Source organism: Trachymyrmex cornetzi, unplaced genomic scaffold (genome assembly GCF_001594075.2).
Source record: "Trachymyrmex cornetzi isolate Tcor2-1 unplaced genomic scaffold, Tcor1.1 scaffold823, whole genome shotgun sequence".
NCBI lineage: Eukaryota > Metazoa > Arthropoda > Insecta > Hymenoptera > Formicidae > Trachymyrmex > Trachymyrmex cornetzi.
Window position 1 is genome coordinate 26092 of NW_017300162.1, and position 20817 is coordinate 46908.

A 20817-nucleotide genomic window follows, 5' to 3' on the forward strand; every position below is an offset into this window, starting at 1 on the left:
GACTGAATTAAAAGTATATAAAACATAATTTTGATTATTCTACGAATTTTGGTTTCTTTCCCGACTTCTCTCACATTTTCACACGTTCTATTCCATGTTGCTCGGTTGCGGAACGAGCTGGTTAGATTCACGTACAACGACGTCATGTAGACGCCCATTCAAGCCTCTTTATGCTTTCATGCAAGTCAAATATTTCGTTTAATACAGCTACCGGTGCGTCGTCTCACCGCATGGAGAGACGCCCATTCATTCTCTTTTTTTTTAATACTTTCATGCAAGTCAAACAATTCGCGTATCGTTTAATTCAGTCGTTGGCGCGGCTAGTTAGCGGTTACTATTGTTACTAAGTAACTCTCGCTCGTCAGCAGTTAATCTGAGTTTGCGCTCGTTATACACGGCGCGCAAATGTAAGTAGGGAGGGAGGGGGGGGGGCCTCATCGCGCTTGGGCGCGCTTGGGCCCACGTGAGGCGGTGAGGCCCCGACGCAGCGCGTTGCGTCGATGCGACGATGCGAGCGCGCGTTATTATTATTATTATCATCGTCAGTGCACACACTGCGCGCACATCGTGCGGCAGGTGAGGCGAGGGGGCGTGGCGCCGGATGCGGCGTGTATCATAGAAACACATGCATTTCCGGCCGTCAGATCTAGATCGATGCATGGCACGTATCGAGAATCGTTGCTCGCCACTCGCCGAAAGATCATCCGGATTGCGGCACGCTAGCGCTGATTCTTTGTCGGCAAAAAAATTGCCAAACATTAATCTTGCTGACATAAACGCATTATTCCTTTTTATTAAAAAAAAAGAAGAAAAAGAGAGCAAAAAAATTTTTAAAGACAAATAAATATTTAATGTATTTTTCAATAGAAGTTTGAAAGATTAAAATTACGTATTGTGTCAATTGATCTAAGAGGATTAGGCCGAATTTTAAAAGAATAAAAATTATAGAATTATACATATTATATACTTAAGGAGATGCTGCAGGGATCCAATTATCGACATTGCAGATTGATCAAAATCTCCGAATTGACTAAATGGAATAAAAAATCCTTTTACAGGATTAAAGTAAACGCAAAATCCTGATGTGGTGCAGTGGATGTTATACTAAAATCGAAAAAAAGTAAAAATTGTTTTAACTTTTTTTTTGTTTTAGTATAAAATCCGCTGCACCACGTCAGGATTTTGTGTTTACTTTAATCCTGTAAAAGAATTTTTTATTCCATTTAGTCAATTCGGAGATTTTGATCAATCTGCAATGTCGATAATTGGGTCCATCCAGCATCCCCATAAGTCAGTTTTCACGTAGAGACTATAAAAATTAATCATCCCGCACAACTATAATTTTTACACGTGGTGCCGTTGTCGCTATCAACTCGGGCCTTACAGGCCCCGCGACGATCCCATGCTTCGGTCGTCGTATAAAAAAGGTAACGCAGATCCATTAGCATATCAGTATATAAGCATTGTTTCCTGAAGGAACCGAGGGGCTGTCGGTTGCATGCGTGGAGCACATCAGGACGGAGTGCACCTTCTTCCAACCATCCTTCCTCTCGCCTCTTCTCTTCACTTTATCCTTCCCCTTCGCCAGCGAGTCGTTGAAGTCGTTGGGCAGACACTAGTTGCATGTCGCCGAGCTGTAAACGCGGCGTTACTCGATTAACGTCGATCGTCCTGGTGGATAGGCACGCGTATCGCGCCATGGATCGATGGGCAGGCGATGATAAAGGTACCGCGCGCGGCCATCGAGATGGGCACGCACCACGTTGCCCGGGCAGTCACCGGAGATACCATCGGCTGCCTCGCAATAACGCGCGGCCTTGACTCGGACTGCGCAATACTCGATTGAACACGCCGGCATCTCTTTCTTTTTCCCTGTTTTCCTCTCTTCAAGAAAGTAGAGAAAATGCGAATTGCGAGTCAAATAAATTTCCCCAAAATAGTGAGGAAAAAGCGAGATTTAGGGGCCGATTCTGTAACTCTTAACGACAGTCGTTGATGTCGTTGCGCAGATATTATGTAGAGTATAAAAGCTGCGCAATGACATCAACGACTGTCGTTTAAGAGTTATAGAATCGACCCCTTAACTCGATGTAAATTGAAAACAATTTCCAAGGAAAAGATATGAAAGAATGATATTGATATAAAACAACTCGGCAAAATAGGGTTGAATATTAGAAAATAATAAAATATTATTTACGTATATGAAATAAATCAGTTACCTAATTCTTCCTTTAACTGATCTTTATCTTGGATTTAAATTTGCTTCTTGATGTCCTTGGAAATAAATTTAACAACAAAAATATTACATATATGATTCACATATTACATATATAATTATTTATACACTCATAGAAAAAGAATTAATGATAATAATTATAAAGATGATAACTATATAATTTTATATATAGAATTTAATACACATATGTTGAATAAATTATTATACAACTATAAAATATTTTAGTCAATTATATATATATATATGTATATCAATTCTACATATAAAACTTATATAATTGTCATTTTTATAGTCGCCATTATCACTTTTTCTCCGAATGTACGTATTGGTGTGATTCTTTTTTAAACAAAATATAAAATGAGACATGTACCATTTTTAGAAGACAAGAACACACCCTTTCGCTGTGCGTACGGTACGATAAAATAGTATAGTAAATCCGAAAGAGGATCGAAGGCGCATTTGCATTACCAGCGATTCTCTCCATTCAGGATCGCGACCGGATGATGGTCAAGGATACCGACGAGGCGCGTCCTCGTCGCAACGATCCAGACGCGCCACTTTGTCATGGGGTATTACGCTCAGCAGCGGCGCCCGATAAGCCTGCTTCACGGCGGCGCTTCCTTTCGAAGGCGCCCATTACTCGGTTTAATGCGCCGAGCTCGTTCGTTTTTATTATGCGCACGATATGTTCCTTCGTTCGTTCGCGATTGCCACGCGACGAGACGGTGGAGGATATTTACGGCGGAATTGAAAAATACCACCTGACGTCAAAGATGTTGAGTTTCGATAATATCGCAATGTAGAAGCTCAGAGCGGATACGTTTCGCACTTCCCAGATAGCACATTATATTCTGAGAATATACTAAAGAGGTCACGTCTGATATTCGTATGATATTCCTATGTCCGCAGCAACATTGTTCGCAGTATATCCTCAGAATATCAAAAAATTATTTTTAATAGATATTTCTTACACACTCTTAAGAAAAATTTTCGAAATTCATCTCGATATTCTGAGGATATACTGCGAACAATGTTCCTGCGGACATAGGAATATCATACGAATATCAGACGTGACCTTTTTAGTATATTCTCAGAATATTCTCAGAATATAATGTGCTATCTGAGTTATACATCAGCCGAACATCTCCAGCTAATAAAACATTAATTTTATTGGCTCGAGATGTTTAGCTGATGAGGAATAGTGGAGCAGAACTATCGGGGCATTATAAAGGAAGATACGGTGAATATGTCGACCAGTTAATAATTGTCGACAGATGAGTTTGTAAATTAAAACCAACGTTACGTGAACTAATATTATAGCTGACATATTATGAAGATGCTACGATGCTAATAGATTACGAAGATGATCGTTAATATTACACTCGCGAAATTGATACAACGATTTAGATTATTTAGAATGAGGAGTGATTCACCGAATCTCATTTATTATCGTGAAGATCGAGAAAGAGGAGAGGAGAGAAGGAGAAAAGGAGAGAGAAAGAGAGAGTTCTAAGAGGTCTTTCTCGCTTCTGATGTTCAGTCAAGCCTAAAGTTGCAACCGTAACTGTAACTGCAGTCACCGCCGTCGGTACAGTTGGGGTGGCACGAGACGATGAAGGGGGAAAGTATGACGGTAGCCAAGTCCTCATTAGCGCATTCCGCCGCGACGCCCGCGACTCAAAGCGTCGTAAAAACGGCTGAGATGTAGCGGGACAAGAGCAAGGGAAGCTGATGCAGGAGGGTGAGAAGGGGGAGGGGGAGGAAGCGAGAGAGGAGAGAGAGAGTCTCTCACGAATGGAACTGTTGCGTACAGAATGTCTACAGATTTCGTACGATTATTCGACCTTCTCGACGGGACGACTAAAATACGTGTTAGGAAGCTATTTCTTCACGAATATGTTGGACTTTTCAAAAGCAAAAACTGAGATCTTGATTATGAATTCTGGGCAAGACGAATAAAAATTTGTAGTTTATTTCATTGTATACTATTTGCAATTTGCAAAAATAAACTGCAAATATTTAAAAAAACATATACAATTAAAATATTCACTATTATCTTTCATGATCTGTTTGAGCTTATATAATCATGTCACAGAGAATAGATAAAATAACTTGGAAAATACACTGTTTATTTTATTAATATAAAAAGTTAGTCTACTAAAGACTTCGTCTTTAATACAGATTTTATTCTTGATGGAATGGAGTCATATCCTCAGAGAAAAACATAGCGATAGTAACCATAAAAGTGATAATTTTACAACTTTTATATCTTGCTCTGTAAAGTACATGTATTTTTATATTATTTCAAACTAAAGTTACACATAATTAAAAATGTGTGAAAGTCGTGAACGCGTACAAAAAGATAGAGCAAAGAAATCCTTGTAGTATTTAGAGAGTTTGTAGCATGTAATTCTGTCACAAAGATTTTAAGAGATAAAAGCGAATATAAATATCAAATATTACAACATTACAAATGATGAATGAGCAAGAGACACGCGGAAATGAAATATATACGCTAGTAGCAAAGAATTTTATTTTTAACGTCACATATATAAGCAATTGAGAGATGTTCTGCTAAAAAAAAGTAGTACAACATTCTCCATTAATGATTATTTAAGTATTGTACGTCTCTATTCTAACAAAGATAGAATTTGTATTAAACGCAAATAACAGGCCAACTTATTAATAAAACAAGAAATATTCCTATTTCCCAGGAGTTCACCCTCCATATCTTCAGTCAGATGTAACATCAATTCTGTCGCGCCACATCTTCCGACACGTTGAGCATAACGAGCACATTTCTTTTTTCTCCCTTTCTTTACTTGTCATCTTTTCTTTTCTTCAGTATTTGTGTGAAAACGCACCCTGTCCGTTACATGAAGCAAAGATCGATAAATACAAAGAGATTCTCCTATAATAACATCGTGTTTCTTGAAAAATACATGCTTAAATTAACGCACGCTGTAAATAATTCGAACATTGTCGATCTGCCGAGATCGTGATTATGATAGTGCCAGCGGAAAAACATGATGGAATAGCGTATAAAAAAAAACAATGAATTGTAAAATAAAATAGGAAAGTCAAAAGACCAAGAAAGAGTAACACAAAAGATGCGTAAATAAGACATAGGGAAATAAAGTTTAATGTTACAGTGTTTCAAACTATATATATATATTATAGTCTTCTTCAATTAATTGATCAAGTATAAAAAATATGAATATTAATTGTAAAACAGATTTGATACAAGAAAAATAGAAGAACATTATTTTGATTAAATCAACAGTGTTGTATATGTACGTTTAAAGACATGTAAGGTTTAAATATAAATGGGAAAATATCTGAGGAGGATTTTCAGATCTTCAAATCTTCGAGTCTGCAGAATCTCAAATACTCAGGCTCGTTTAATTAGATTAATGGCATCGAAATGTCAAGAATCTGAGGCGCGCAGTGTAAATTCTCTTTTTTCCCTTTAAAATAAAAAAAACAATTTCAGAAGATAGAAATCATGTTACGTGATTAAAGTACGGACGATCAGTGGTTTCTGGAGCAAAAGGTTTCTCTGGGTACCCAAGCTTCTTGGACGATCTCGTAACTAAGATTGTAGACAACCCGGAGAGAAATCTGAGTGATTTATATCACACGGAGGAAGAAAAACGCGACACACAACGACGAACTCGCGTCAACGACACATTGCGTCGCCGTGCCCGCGCTAGAGTTCCTCTAGTAAGAGTTAAGCAAAGACATAGAGAATGGACTGCGCGATCAGTGTGTCAAAATGGTCGATAGGGATGAGAGAGAGGGACCGTGGCAGACGGCCATTTCTATCTCTTTCCATTCAATGGTGTAATGGGAGAGAGAATGAGAGGGAGATTGGCCATCTCCCACGGTCCTCTCTCTCATTATTGTCGACCACATTTGATACACTACTTAGATACGGATCGCGCAGTCAATTCTCTATGTCTTTGGAGTTAAGGCATAAGAGCGGAAGGACGCCATTGCCGGGTGCCAACCGGAAACAACATAATTCCACCATGATTGACAGTAGATAGTCCGATTTCTCGTTCGTGCCTTCTACATCATGAAACAGTTGCTCACACCAATTTACAGATTCACTACCCATCGAAAGTATCCACAAATAGCGGCGTTTAAAAGGACTCGAAATCTGACCAATCACAAGGTCGGCGTCCCTCACGACTTGGGGCATTTTTTGGTTTTCCAATCAGAAGCAACCACGGCTAAGACTATCTTCGTCTTCAGGGATCAGAAGACGAAGATAGCCTTAGCCGTGGTTGCTTCTGGTTGCACAACAAAAAAACGCCATTGACTCTTATTGAAGAGACTCTAGCTCGCGCGAGTAAGAAGCGCCGCGAAGAAAGACGGCACTTCGTCACCGCGCGATGGCTCAGATTCATGTAGCACGAGAGTGTTTATAAATACGGGAAGGCGGGCCGGATTTGTCAAGTCGACGCTCGTTCCTCGTCGGGGCTCTTGTCCAAGACAAGGGACACGTGTTACAAACGAGCAGAGAGTGTCGCCGAGAGAAAGCGTCAGCTTTCCGTGATTTTCGACGTTGTACCGACAAAAGCAGAAATCGTCCGCCATGATTCATTTGAACTTGGAGATCTAATATGGGAATTGATCGTCTTCTCGTGCAGACAAAAAGCACGAATGTATTTATCTGAACGAAGAATCTGCGTATGAATTGCTATCATTTACTCATTCATTTGATTTGAATAGTTTCTGGCTAGTTGCTGACCAGAAAATAATAATCAGAATATTCCAAGTTCAGGCTAGAAATTAGCTGTCATTTATTGATCCTTATAACCTAGCTAGTTTTTTTAATAGTTGTTGACTAATTTTACCTAATCAAGATTTCCGGTTATTTACTGAATAATTACTGTCCAGTAAACTTACATTCATAAGGGAGTTCAGGAAGAGTCATCGTCCCAGAGTCAATCTCGTCATTCAATTGTCAAATGCTTGTGCAATTAAATTGACTGAATTTCGAAACGTGAAAGCACAAATTAGTAACGTAAAATTTCCATAGTCATGCAATTGAAAATTAATTAACTGTGCGTTGTTTATTTGATAGTTTGTAATATACATAATATATTTTTGCATTTTTAAAGTAGTAGAAACTAGCCAATGTTTCTGACTAGTAATTAACTTTTCCTAGATATTTTTTTATTTGAGAAGTGCCTCTGTGAGTGTAAAAAGTACACATAACTTCCTTACTTCAAAAGTGACACAAAAAAAATTAAATTTCTCAGGAAAGGGAAAAAAATAATTCTTTAATTTGTCTCTCTCTCTCTCTCTCTCTCTCTGAAAATTACTGACTAATTAAATAATATCGGCAAAAAATATATTCTTAATATGATCACACATAAATGTTAAATTTGTCATTATCTTTCACACACAAATTTAAAAAATCATCCTTTTTAAGTTGTTATATTTTAACGATTTTTAGGATGTTAAATTATTTTACTTGTAATATTTGAGTTATTTTACTTTTATCGTTTTTAACATTTACCTAACTTGTTCATGATTCAAATTAAGTTTTTTTAGTTGTCATTTTTGAAGCAAAGGAGCGATATGTAGATATATATATAAACATTTGATATCATTTTTTCATATCTTGTTTTTAATTAGGTATATTTATGCAGAAAGAGATACACATCGTAACACCGTTTTCAAATGAATTCTGCGAGGAGTATTAAATTCGCGATTTCCTATAACATCTGACGGTCCCCAGCCCCTTGAATGCCTTATTATCGCCTAAGTTTATTTCGGGGACGAAGTTAGCGCTGCGTGCACAAACGTTTGCGGTCATGTTTGTTCAGCCCTGACGGGCAACGTAAGCCAGTTTGATGCTTGGCTGGGTCGATTCGGTCAGATACCAGGCGAACAGTCGCGAGGGTCACCGTGTAATACGCGATTATATGGGCAACCCCTTGAACAGGGCTGTCTGATATAGCCCCCGACGGGGATGAACAACGGGGGTTGGTACCCGTAAGCCGATGTTCCAGGGAGGATAAAACGCGGCACAGCAGTTAGCAATTTTGATCATCCGTACTAATTGGGACGCACAATGTTTGGATAAACGATTGATTATATTTTAACATAATCAAAAATCACCATTCATTGTGCAAAGGTCTCTGATAACAGTACACTGAAAAAAAAGATTGGTTGCTGCAACAATTTAGATAGTAAAATATGGCACAGCATTTTTATATGGCTGCAGCAAACAGTTTTTGGTTGTAGCAGCAAATTTTTAGAGTCTATCGAAATCATATACTGACATTGCGGATGATTGCTAACGCAACTAAAAATTTGCTGCTACAACCAAAAACTGGTTGCTGCAGCCATATAAAAATGTTATGCCATATTTTACTATCTATATTGTTGCAACAACCAATCTTTTCTTTCTCTGTACGAAACGAAAAATTTTATGTCTGTACAATCTACATACAAACACGCCAATCTGCATACAATCGCGCATCTACATGAGATCCACGCAGTTATTCCATTATTCTTAATTAAAAATGAAATTTCGTGAAATTGATGGCCGATCCTCATCGGCCGCGTTTCTGTGAATCTCGTAACCGTCCGTCACGGACGAGATTTACGACGGCAATATGAAATTCAGGGTTATTATTCCGCGGAATGTTACGGTGCCATGAAACGTACACGTATGCACTCACATTTCGAAACGGCATTTCGTTCGGCCATAAACCAATAAAACGATCAGCCTTTCGGCGTTTTGTCCGGCCGTGTTGTACGGGACATCGCGTATCCTCTCGTCTTTTTGTTTCCCAACAATAATCGGCTAACAAACTGACTCGCAGGGCGCCATGCGAAACAAGGAAGAGGGATTTACGAGCTGTTACATGCTCGGCGAGACCCGTGTAATGTAAGTAACCTGTTGAAACGCAGCCTCGGTTGCTATTCGTCCGATTTATCGGAGCTGATTTATTGAAATACGTAAATATGCATCGAGGTGTAAGTTTAGTGCTTGTAATTTGGAAGTTTGAACGTCCATCTAAAAAGCCTATTTGAAACGTAATTCTAAAGTGGACTACATAATTTTTATTATTTTCAAACTTTATTAATTCTTCAAAAATAAATTTGAAAACATTTACTCCTCCGGAGAAGTCTCTTGCACAAAATGCAGCAGCACAATTTCCATCTTCTTCCGCCAGCCGAGTTCTTTCTCTCGCATAAGATATGCTTAACAAATCCTGCCTCGCTCATTCCGCTCTTTTGTTCCGACGTTACATGGATTGTGCGGGTCGGCCGCCCGGTGCGACGTACGATTTCGCGCGGATATATTAATTGCGCTGCTAACAGCATCCGCTTTTTTACCCCTACGCAACCAAGCGGTCCGTGTAAAGGAGAATTATTGCTACAGGAAATTCAATCAGAGCGGCCGCATATATCCCACTGACGACCTGATCGCGTTGATTTTCCACCGAGTAGGCAGGGAATTCCCTTCGCCTTTCCTTCTACCTCACCCGCTCCTCAGGCCTGCTACATCGCGATATCTGCGTTAGGGCCACTTACATCGTGCCTGCTTACAACGCATTGCGGGCCCTCTGTATGCCCAACACGCGTAATTACGCGCAAAAACTGATAAGATCGATCCATCGCTATCGTGCCGATCACCCTTCGATCTCTCGTGCCATATCGTTCATCGAAAAAGGCGCCCCAAAGAAGAGAGAGAGAGAGAGAGAGAGAGAGAGAGAGAGAGAGAAAGAGAAGAAGGAGAGGGGGGGGGGGGGGGGGGGATAGCGCGACCATTCAACCGGGGTGAGAATGTGTTCTATGAAAGGGTTGATCGGTTCGTTAGCGCGAGAGGTTCTCTGCAATGCGGAATTTTGGCGAATGGAAGCAATCAACGATCGGCATCTGCGATCGAGAAGATACGTAGGGTTGAGCGGTGGGAATGGCGAAAGTTTAAAATTTGCGTAATGAGATTCCCATCTATATACTCGATTTCACAGATTTACGACAATCGCTTGATCCCAAAATTCTTAGCAAAAGTAAACGAATTTAATTTATTTATAACTGAAGTCCATGAAATGCGTCTCCTAGCTCCGATAATATAAAGAATGTTCTCAATAATGTTAATTTGAACCAATTTTTTTAATGAACTACGCAAACTACGATATATATTTTTGACTTTACCGAACAGTTCTGTACTTAAAGAAAAATATAATGGTAGTAATTATAAATACAACATACATAAGTTTTTTACGTAGAATATTAATATACATATGTAGTTAAATAATTATTTTATGGTTGCAATAAATATTTTATTCAATTATATCACTATGTATATTAATTTTACTTATAGAACTTATATGCCACTTTTATAGTTGCTATTATTCTGGCTTTTTCTCTGACAAGTGTGAACTTGTTTATTTTTTCCTAAAATCGTTTCGAAATCATATTAAGCATTAAAAATTGAGATTGAAAATTAAAAGACTGAAATATGACCAATCAAAACAAAAGAAGCTAAAATTTCTTTATCCTCATTGGTTAAGTTTTAATCTTCAATCTTCAATCTCAATTTTTAATGTGCGATTCCGGCCTTACTGCCATTTTGTTGATTAATAATCAATAGTTTTCAGATATCAATAACAAATTTCTTTTCGAATTCATCGTGTTGTGTCTTGAAACGCGTCAATAATAAAACAGCAGTTCACGAATCTTTAAAAGTCAGGGACCAAACTCGTGAAAAGGTTCCGAATCACTTCTCGTTACATGTTTCGCTTCCACCATCAAAGTCACCTTCTCGAAAACTGGATTCCTGATCCCGCACGACTTCCCCATAGGTATACCTGTTCTCGGAGTCATGTAGGACGCTCGATATATCTGCCTGGGTCTTTGCCAGACTAGGTACACCACACAAAAGTGAACGGGGAGGCTTATTGGGGCGGACGGCTCATCAGATAGCGCTTAGAGGTGAAATCTCTCAAAGAGCCAGCACCCGTGCCAACTTGGTGGACGCGACCACGCATGTGTATAATACGTGTGTGGTGCCGTTCCGGCATGCGCGAGCGTATAACGTAGGTAAAACGCCACGCGACCGTGGGGCCAAATTCCCAGTCGACCTAAAAGCCCATAGTTCGCACTGGTCGTAGATGTCCGACGGATAAGACAAGTTGAATTATATTCACCGGTATACCAGCGGTACCTATCCGGATGAGTTTCAGGACCGGAGAGATAAAGTTAATAGCTTTATTAACTGTGGGAAAGCCGTGCACGTGGAGGACACATCTTTTATTCTGTCTCTCTTCCACCTTCCTGGTCCCATCAAGCCTCCTCCTTCGTGTTATTTCATTCTTTTGAGCGCGGAACATTTACCTCGGACCAAACGGTGACGATGAGTTTCATCTGGCCATTTGGATGTTGGCTTTTACGGTTCCCTGTGCATTTTGTAAACATACAAAAAACTTAAGAATTTTTACAAGATTATTTCAAATTTCGGAAAGATTCCTATAATAATACAAATCCTATACTGTATAAAACGTTAAAAGAACGTTACTGAGACGTTGCAAGGTTGAAGTATGAATGTTTTTTCAACATTGAATACATATGTTGATTTTCTTATATTGATTGTTAATATTATTGTAACTTCTAATATTATTCTATGTATACTTTTTGCAACATTATATGATTTTTTACCCGTGTTCTAATTTATTCTTTGAAGTTGACTCAAAGGCTTCAAAATAAAAGTAAATAAAATGTATTTTGAGAATATTTTGTTAGCTTTGTCTAAAAAATTAATTTATCTGATATTTTTAAAAGTTATACAATATTGAATAAATGTTGAATTAATATATTTCTAATGTTAAATCACAACGTCTACAAAACTTAAATTCAATGGACATTAAATGTTTCTGTAATACCTTTCAACATTGATGTGCTATATTAAGATTCCTCCTTCCATAAAATCCTCCTCATCTCTATAGCAATTATTTCTTTCGTTTTGTCGCCTCCCAGTTCATCGCATATATCTTCTGCTTTCTCATTCAATTAGCCTGTCATTTTCTCCCCAAATGTAATATAATTTAATTTAATTTTTCTCCGTGTTTCTCATTTATGTCACGCAAGTGTCGTCGTTTTAATACCGTCGCTTTAATTTTTAATGCCTTTATTCTCAATACGTATAACATTATATTGTATATATATTATATATGTAGTAGTTAGTTGTTGTCTACATTTGCATTTATGCAAGTTTAATATCTTTATATTTTTATCTATATCTCTCGGCTAATCAGGAGAGCTTAACAACAGCAATTCTGTTGGCGCCCTACCTCTTGCTTGTACTGCTCTTGTTACTTTTCAGCTGTACGATATTATTAACAGCAATAAAGAATAATAATAATAATACAGCAATAACACGAAAAATTTTATCAATAATGAAAAGTCTAATACTTTGAAACAGCAAGGAAACATTCCGAAAATCTATGATAAATCATAAGCAGGAAACACATTCCAGGGCAAGAAGAGCTTTAACACGTCTAAAAGCAAGAGGCGTGTAACGATAAAAGATCCATCGGGACGAAAGCGAATTTGTCGCGACACAACTCTGTAAGGGGTTGCAAATCGCGGCGGCGATGGTTCTTTTCTACTTCTTTGAGCATTTCGTGTTCCTTCTATATAAACGCGAGAATAATCGTTGTAACAGTAACACTCGTAGATCCCCCTAATCCAGCCATTTGCAGGCTGAGCTACGAAAATGTGTTCCGCTTAAATGTCGTTATTATGTCCCCAGCGCGCGACTCGTTCTCTTGTCCTTTCGGCACGAGAGAGAGAGAGAGAGAGATATGTGTACTCATATGATCCCGGATAATCTTTTACCGGCAGAAAATAGAAAATTGCAGGCACCCCGATGGTTGGCTTATCAATGGAGCCCTGAAGCGATTTCCGATTCTAATTATGTTACCAGGTGCACCACGAATCTCGTTTGAATGTACCGCGCTGAGAAAATTCCTGCATGTGTTCGCGGAAATTGTTACGTTCTTTTTCCTTTTTCAGCGATTAGAGCGACGGTATGCAAAGTCTCGCTTATTAAATTTCCACCCACCGCAATGATTTCTGGCACGCACGTCGTGTGAGGCATAAATTACCCAGATAGCACATTATATTCTGAGAATATACTAAAAAGGTCACGTCTGATATTCCTATGTCCGACATTGTTCGCAGTATATCCTCAGAATATCGAGATGAATTTCGAAAATTTTCCTTAAGAGTGTGTAAGAAATATCTATTAAAAATAATGTTCTTCGCTAACAGAATATTATTTGTAATAGATATTTCTTACACACTCTTAAGAAAAATTTTCGAAATTCATCTTGATATTCTGAGGATATACTGCGAACAATGTTGCTGCGGACATAGGAATATCATACGAATATCAGACGTGACCTCTTTAGTATATTCTCAGAATATTCTCAGAATATAATGTGCTATCTGGGTATATCCTATATGATTGGGATCTCGTGGATTCTTGCATTTTCTTCCTTATGGCCGTTTGTTCGTTTCGGCGAACGACAAGTTTTTCCTATCTCCGTAAAAATTCTCCCTTTGCCTGCCCTTCTTTCGCTAATACTAAATACTTATCTGATGATGACTGCGCATGTTTAGGGTGAAGCGATAGAGACGGCGATAAAATGCGCGCTCGCGCAAGCGTGCCTGTTTTCCCCGCCACGAAAAATTCATTTCTTTCACGAATTAATGGAATAGTTTGTTTGGCTTCAAGTAGACGATCTTATCGACCCGGTAGACCATTTTTTTTTCTGCTTGGGATCCCACGTGGAGTGCGCGCGCTCGCGCAGCTCGCGATTCTCAATTTTCATGGCGTGGCAACGGCGATCGTTCGATCGAGACTGGGAGGAAGTAAAAAACCGTTAAAATATAAACGGAAGGGGGATGAGAACGCGCGCCGTGGCCCGTAATTCTGATCTTTTGATTTGCGAGGAGTTACACGTATGTGTACCTATACATGCGGATTGTATAATTCTTGAGAATATCGACTTTTCGAGGGTTTTGTTTTATGAACATAGAGACCTAATAAGAATAAATTGTGTTTCTATGAAGTATCATTCTCGGTTTAGAAAGATTGAGGTAGCTTAAAGCATATTGTTCTCTCTCTCTCTCTCTCTCTCTCTCTCTCTCTCTCTCTCTCTCTCTCTCTCTGTACACAGAGTTGGGAAAGTTACTTATAAGTTACTTTCTATTATAAAAATTGTGTATAATAAATTTACATATTTTATTTTTTATATTATATTTTATCAGTTGCTCCAATTTAGTATTATAATTCCCTTTTGTATTATAATTTCTATAACAAACACATAAAAGGTAATCTAAAACTTATAAATAATTTATAAAATAATTTTCCCAACCCTATATACATATATATAAATGTATACATATATCTATTTATCTCTGCGTAAAATATTGAGTTGAAGAGAGATGTTGATATACATATTAATTTTCTTTAACAAAAGCCAAGATGAAGAAATGCGCCTATATTTATTTAATTTATTACATCTATGTTTAGGAAGTCGTGAATCGATCGAGAAGTCAGAGAATCTCTACATTCGAGACTCGATTAGAAAACGAGAGGGTTTTTGATGATTTTAAGTTGAATATATTCAGGTACAAAAAATGCGCGCAACTCGGAATAAGCATCTAAAGATTTATAGATCTGACATTAAAAAATATTGAGAATTTTCAAAAATTCTAATGACCATAAGCGTTGATGAAAATGCTGATTGCGAAAATCAAAACCGTGTAATCATTTATTTTGCAATATTTTTATTGAACGCGCTTAATCAGTAATAAATCATACTGATTGAATAGAAATTCGACGAACACACAATGCCAGATTTGAAATATTGAAACGTGTGTCTTCCTGTGAATAATGTATCGTATTGTGTTACACATTGTGATTAATAATTTGATACAATTGCATGTAACGTAATATTTAACATTTATCAGGTTTGGTTTAAACCAGAATTTATTTATTTGTATAGTTTAATGCTTCGGTTATTTCTCGTCTGTCTAATTGTATCCAAATTATTATTTTCAGCTTGTCTAATTGTGTCCAAATTATTATATTTTACAGAGAATTAGTTGAATTTATTAATTACAACATATAAGTTTCCTTTGACAAAAAATTTATTGCAAATCGATTTATTAAAAGATTTATTTTTATATACATATATTATTTTTGATTGCTCAGGTATCGAAATATTTAAAATAATTTAATTATTGATGAAACTTTTGTGAAAATAGAATCGAATTCTAAAGTAAAAAGTAAAGCATTAAAAAATTTTTTTTGAGAGAAAATGACTGTTGATTACAATATGTAAGTCTTTTTTGACAAAAAATTTATTAAATATTAATATACTGATTTGTTAAAAGATTTATTTGTATACAGATTTTTTCTCTCAGGTATCAAAATATTTAAAATAGAATGTAATTATTAATGAGACTTGCGAGAGAAGAATCTAATTCGAAAGTAAAGAATAAAGGTCACTTTTGATATCTTCTCATACTACTTCCATCTCAAACGACGTTTCGATACCATTTTTTGCGGTCTCACGCGATGTGCAAACTACAGCGATTCGCATAAGCAGGTGATACAGGCCGAACTCGATGATGATCGATCGGCAAGGCAGATACAGCCGGGCATACATAAAGCGGACCTGTTATTTAGTTCTCAGGATGTAAGCAGTTCCCCGTTCCCAGCTCGCCGATGTGCCAACCGCATTCATTAAAAATCCGGGATCTTGTTAAGTTCCCGTGGCACCGATCCGGCAAAGCATGTCGAACAGTCGTTTGTTCTGCGCTTCGTAACAATACCTGAATTAATCAACAGCTACTAGCTCATCCGTGATCGTCTCGGTATACACTGTGTACCGGAGTCACACTATTTTCACTAGAAAGCATTAAATATCCTAGCATTAAAATCTCATAGTTTTGAGGATTATGAGGGTTTGCTTTGGATCTAGATAAGAATAACAATAAGATTAGTGAACGAAAGAGAATGAATTCGTCTTTCTGTTGCTTTAATCTGATGGTGTCGCATTATGTATTCAAATTTTTGTCTATTAAATTATCATGTATCATATATCTAATATGATCTTTACATAATTTCTACCTGATTTGACCTACTCTAAATTATTCACAAATTTATCTTTTAGAATGATATCAATCTTACGATATTCTTTTTCTAGTATTAAAGATGTATGTCTCAAAGTATCAAAAATATACAAATTTCATTGTTCTATTATTATGTCTAAATATTTGTGTAAAATTAGAGTACAATTCTCTTATTGGTTTAAAAATTATTATATATAAATTTTTTTGCTAGTCTTGATTCTTATATAAAGTCGCATTTTGTAGTACTTATTTAATTGCAAATTTGATAAGGTTGTAGCATAATTAATTAAATCAAATTTTTTACATATATCTACTAATAAAACTCTAATAAATTTTCATGCAAAGTTCATCTGAATTCACTTAGATATTTATTCGTTTTTAAAAGTTATTTGCCTAAAACTATAACAAAATATGATTAGTTCGCTGCTAAAGTGATTATAACTAATATTATTTATTATTTTGTTATCTTTGCAATTAGTTTCAAGGCACATTTATGGCAAAAATTTTTTGACTGATATAATTAGCTGATATTTACCTTTTTAGCTATTTTTGGCTGATATTTATTTTAACTCATATTGCACAGTCAAAAGATCCTTAAATATTTGTCGTTTTTCACGGTTAATTTGTTATGAATTCGGTAAACAACAAGATAATCAATAGAATAACCGTTGATTTCTAAAAACACATCCTACATGCATAAGCTTGCATGCTACCTAATCGTTTAGTATTAATCGTGTATTGGTTTTGGCAGGTGGTTACCACTCATATACTGGATAAACATCTTCGAGCAGTGACCGGAACCTGATCTCGTCCGTGCAAATGAATAATTATGAAGTCCACCGTATGTGCCCGCGACAAGCGTATCGTCCGTTGAACGCCGTCTAAATGCGCGATTAATGCGCGCGAAATTTACCCTGTCTTCCGCTTAAACGTATCTGCTTGCATTGCGATCGCTATTTGTGCAAGAAAGCATAATAGTAATAATTGCCTTTACACACAGCACAATTTTATTTATAAAAACACACACATTTATTTACAATTTCTAGCTTATTATTAAACATACGAATTTTTTGGTAGATTCATTTCGAATAGCTGATTAATAACTATTTTTATTTTTACATACTTAAAGTAGGGTTTTCTCTTTTATTTAGACATTCTCAATTAACAAAAATACAGTTTTGGTAGTATTCATCTCGATATTCTGAGGATATACTGCGAACAATGTTGCTGCGGATATAGGAATATCATATACGAATATCAGACACAATCTTTTTAGTATATTCTCAGAATATAATGTGCTATCTGGGTAAAGGTACTGGTAACTTGCTAAATTAACAAAATCCTTTCTCTCAGTGCTGGAAGCAAAATGAAATAAATGCGACTCGCTTAGATAGATCTTTGAGGCAGCTTCATATTGGTACTTCGCGTACAGTATCGTTTCTTAGTCACAGCGCGTCACGGCGCGGCAGGTGCCCCGCGATGCGCTACGTGATACATGGTCCGAGCTGGTCAACGAGCCGTCCACGTAGCCTCTTTAATAGAAGCCTTTATGGGGTACTTAATACGGGCAATTTCTCTTTGAGTGCCCGCTATTCGTTCTATCGAGTCACCGCGTGCACCGACTTTTCCTTCATTCCTTGGAAGAATGAGATTTAATTATTGCACTTACTCGTCGTAGATTCACCTTCCTGATGCGAATCACTGTTCTACTTATTTAACCTGGGAATCACTTGCGGTGAATTTTATATCTCAACAACGAGAATAAAGCTCAGTTTTTTTAACGATCCGGAATTTATATCTATTTTCTTAAACTTCTCCTTATGTATTTTTGAAAAATATTTGAATAAATCTGTACACGTTATAATCCCAAATACTAACAAACTGTAAAATAGTCAATAATATATAATATGTAACTAATAATAATGATGTTTAATTGAAGTGTAAAAGTCATGCAAAGTGATCATTTATACGCAATAAAAAAAATTAGATAACACTCTTCTCGGATTAATATTAAGCTGAGTTACTTCTATCATTTCTGCTAATGTAGATTAACTTCTATCATTTCTGCTAATGTAGATTAACTTCTCGATTTAATTTATTCTTTGTCTTTCTGTAATTTTTAAAATTTAAGGAAGCTAAACAATAAGTTAAACCGAGATTATCTACATTAAAATGGATATGTATCAATTATTGTAAGTATCGCTAATGACTAAATGAATGTAATAAATTACATATTTTATCTAAGATTTATTTGACTGGACCGACGTGGAGAGTAGTAAAAGTAGAAAAAAAGTAAAACTGAATATACGGTGTTTTGTTAAAGTTTATGTAATCTTTTTGTATTTTAAATGCGAGGGAAAACTTGAAGAAATTCGATCGAAATTATAGATGATTGAATCTTCAATTTTTCTCAAAAGTTCAGAATTTTGTGGATCCTGGTTCCTTAAATTTCTATAAGCTCTGCAATTTCGAATTCAAGTTTCAGACGTTTAGAGTTTCGTGTTTCTGGAAATTCGGATCTTGGAAAATTGGAATTCTCCCGGGAAATTCATTCGCTAGCGCAGCTTGTTGCGAAGTCCTGTCACATTTAATGCAGATATCGCGTAGTATTATAAAACGGCAATTAACTCCGAGGTAAAACTACGCATACTCGCACACTACCTGCTTACTTCTTTTTATTATACATCGACGAGCGCAATGCAGTGACTTGTGACACTTTGTGGCTGGCCTGGATATCTGTGTATGTTGTTGCGTGTGTGTGTTGTGTGGTGGCTGATTTTCTGCGTTATCACTATTCTCTTTTCCACAAGGAAAACTCACATGTGTTGCTAAGGATATGTCATATTTTACGAAGCAAACACAAGTGATGGCAGAGATATTTGTGTCAGCAATCACCAGCTGATTAATTTTTATGACTAATAAATTTTATGATCCACGTCGGTGCTTCAGCTAGATATAAACCTAAAATGATAAAAAAATATATAACGCGTGCGTTATAAATTTATTACGATGTATCTTGTACTGAGAAAAATGTCCAATGATTTTAATCGGAAATAGGAGGTTCAGTTTTCTCTGATTCAATTTCGATTGGATTTAGGATTATCCGATGAAGTATCTAGCGTCTTTAACTGATGAAATGTAATATAATGAACGGAAAAGAGTCGTCATATATCAATTTTTATCAGATATACTTGCAACTTGATCGGACATTACATTTGATTCATCATATTTTTTGCATCAACATTGAAATAAATCGATCATTAACAGTTTTCTTATCAGCAGAGCTTACGAATTTTGTATGTGATCTGCTCAAAATGTCTATGAGATATAATGCTACACTTTGCGAACGCGCGATTTTCCGCTGTTAACGAATTTATCGTATGAAGTGTGTTGCCTGGCTTACAAAATGTGAGGGTACTGTATTAAGAAACGGGAATTAAGAAAATACACTGTTTTATCGATCTTAATGTACGAGGGACTTATCTCCCTACTTGAAACCACCATATTGAGATACTCGAAGCCACTCTGAGTGCAGCGTATATTCGCTTAGGCAGCCTGTTACATTTTTCTTTGCTTAATTGCACGCGCATTCGAGTCGAGGACGACCACTACATCGTGAGGCATGCGTAAGGACGGTAGGATGAAAAAGAAAGAGAAAAGAAAGAGGGAAGATCGCCGTATTATATCGACGTCCGGCTTATGCGGGGAATGGTAAAAAAAAAAAAGGGCGGCGCAATCTCCACCGTGTGTGCGTGCGTGCGCGAAAATTCCAATGCATAATATAACAGTTTTATTCACGGCGGTCGGTATAAATATGTGAGATTATGAGCGCCGTGTAGCCCAGAACGTATAACCCTAGGCCCATGTTCGTGACGCGTTTGCGCCTAATTCCGCGAGTCCTCGGTCTTTGCAGCAAACGGCAGAAATCACGCACGATTATGCAACGTGAAAACAAGCCTAAAAAAAGAAACGGCGACAGTCCAAGCTATATGCTTATGCTTAGGAGCCATAATTCATTTCAAATGTTTTATCAGTATAATATACCGAATAAACATCGTTCCGTAACATTTACGTAATCATTATAGAACGATGTTCTACTGTTCTGTAAGAGTTACGTCATTTTCAGATCAAAATGTCAGCATATTTTAATTATATTTCGCGTAACAAAGTCGGTAAAAGAAAGAAACATACACATAACACTTATATAGAGGAAGGTCATCGATACCGACATACCACTTTGTTTTTAGACAATATTTCTTAAACAAAAGGTAAAAATACAACTTCAAAAACATAAATACAAAGTAAAAAATGTATTCTATCTAGATAGTTTTTCTAGAGTTGTTCCATATATGCACGATTGCCTTCAGCTCCAATAGACTTATTTGACACTATAAAGCAACATTATA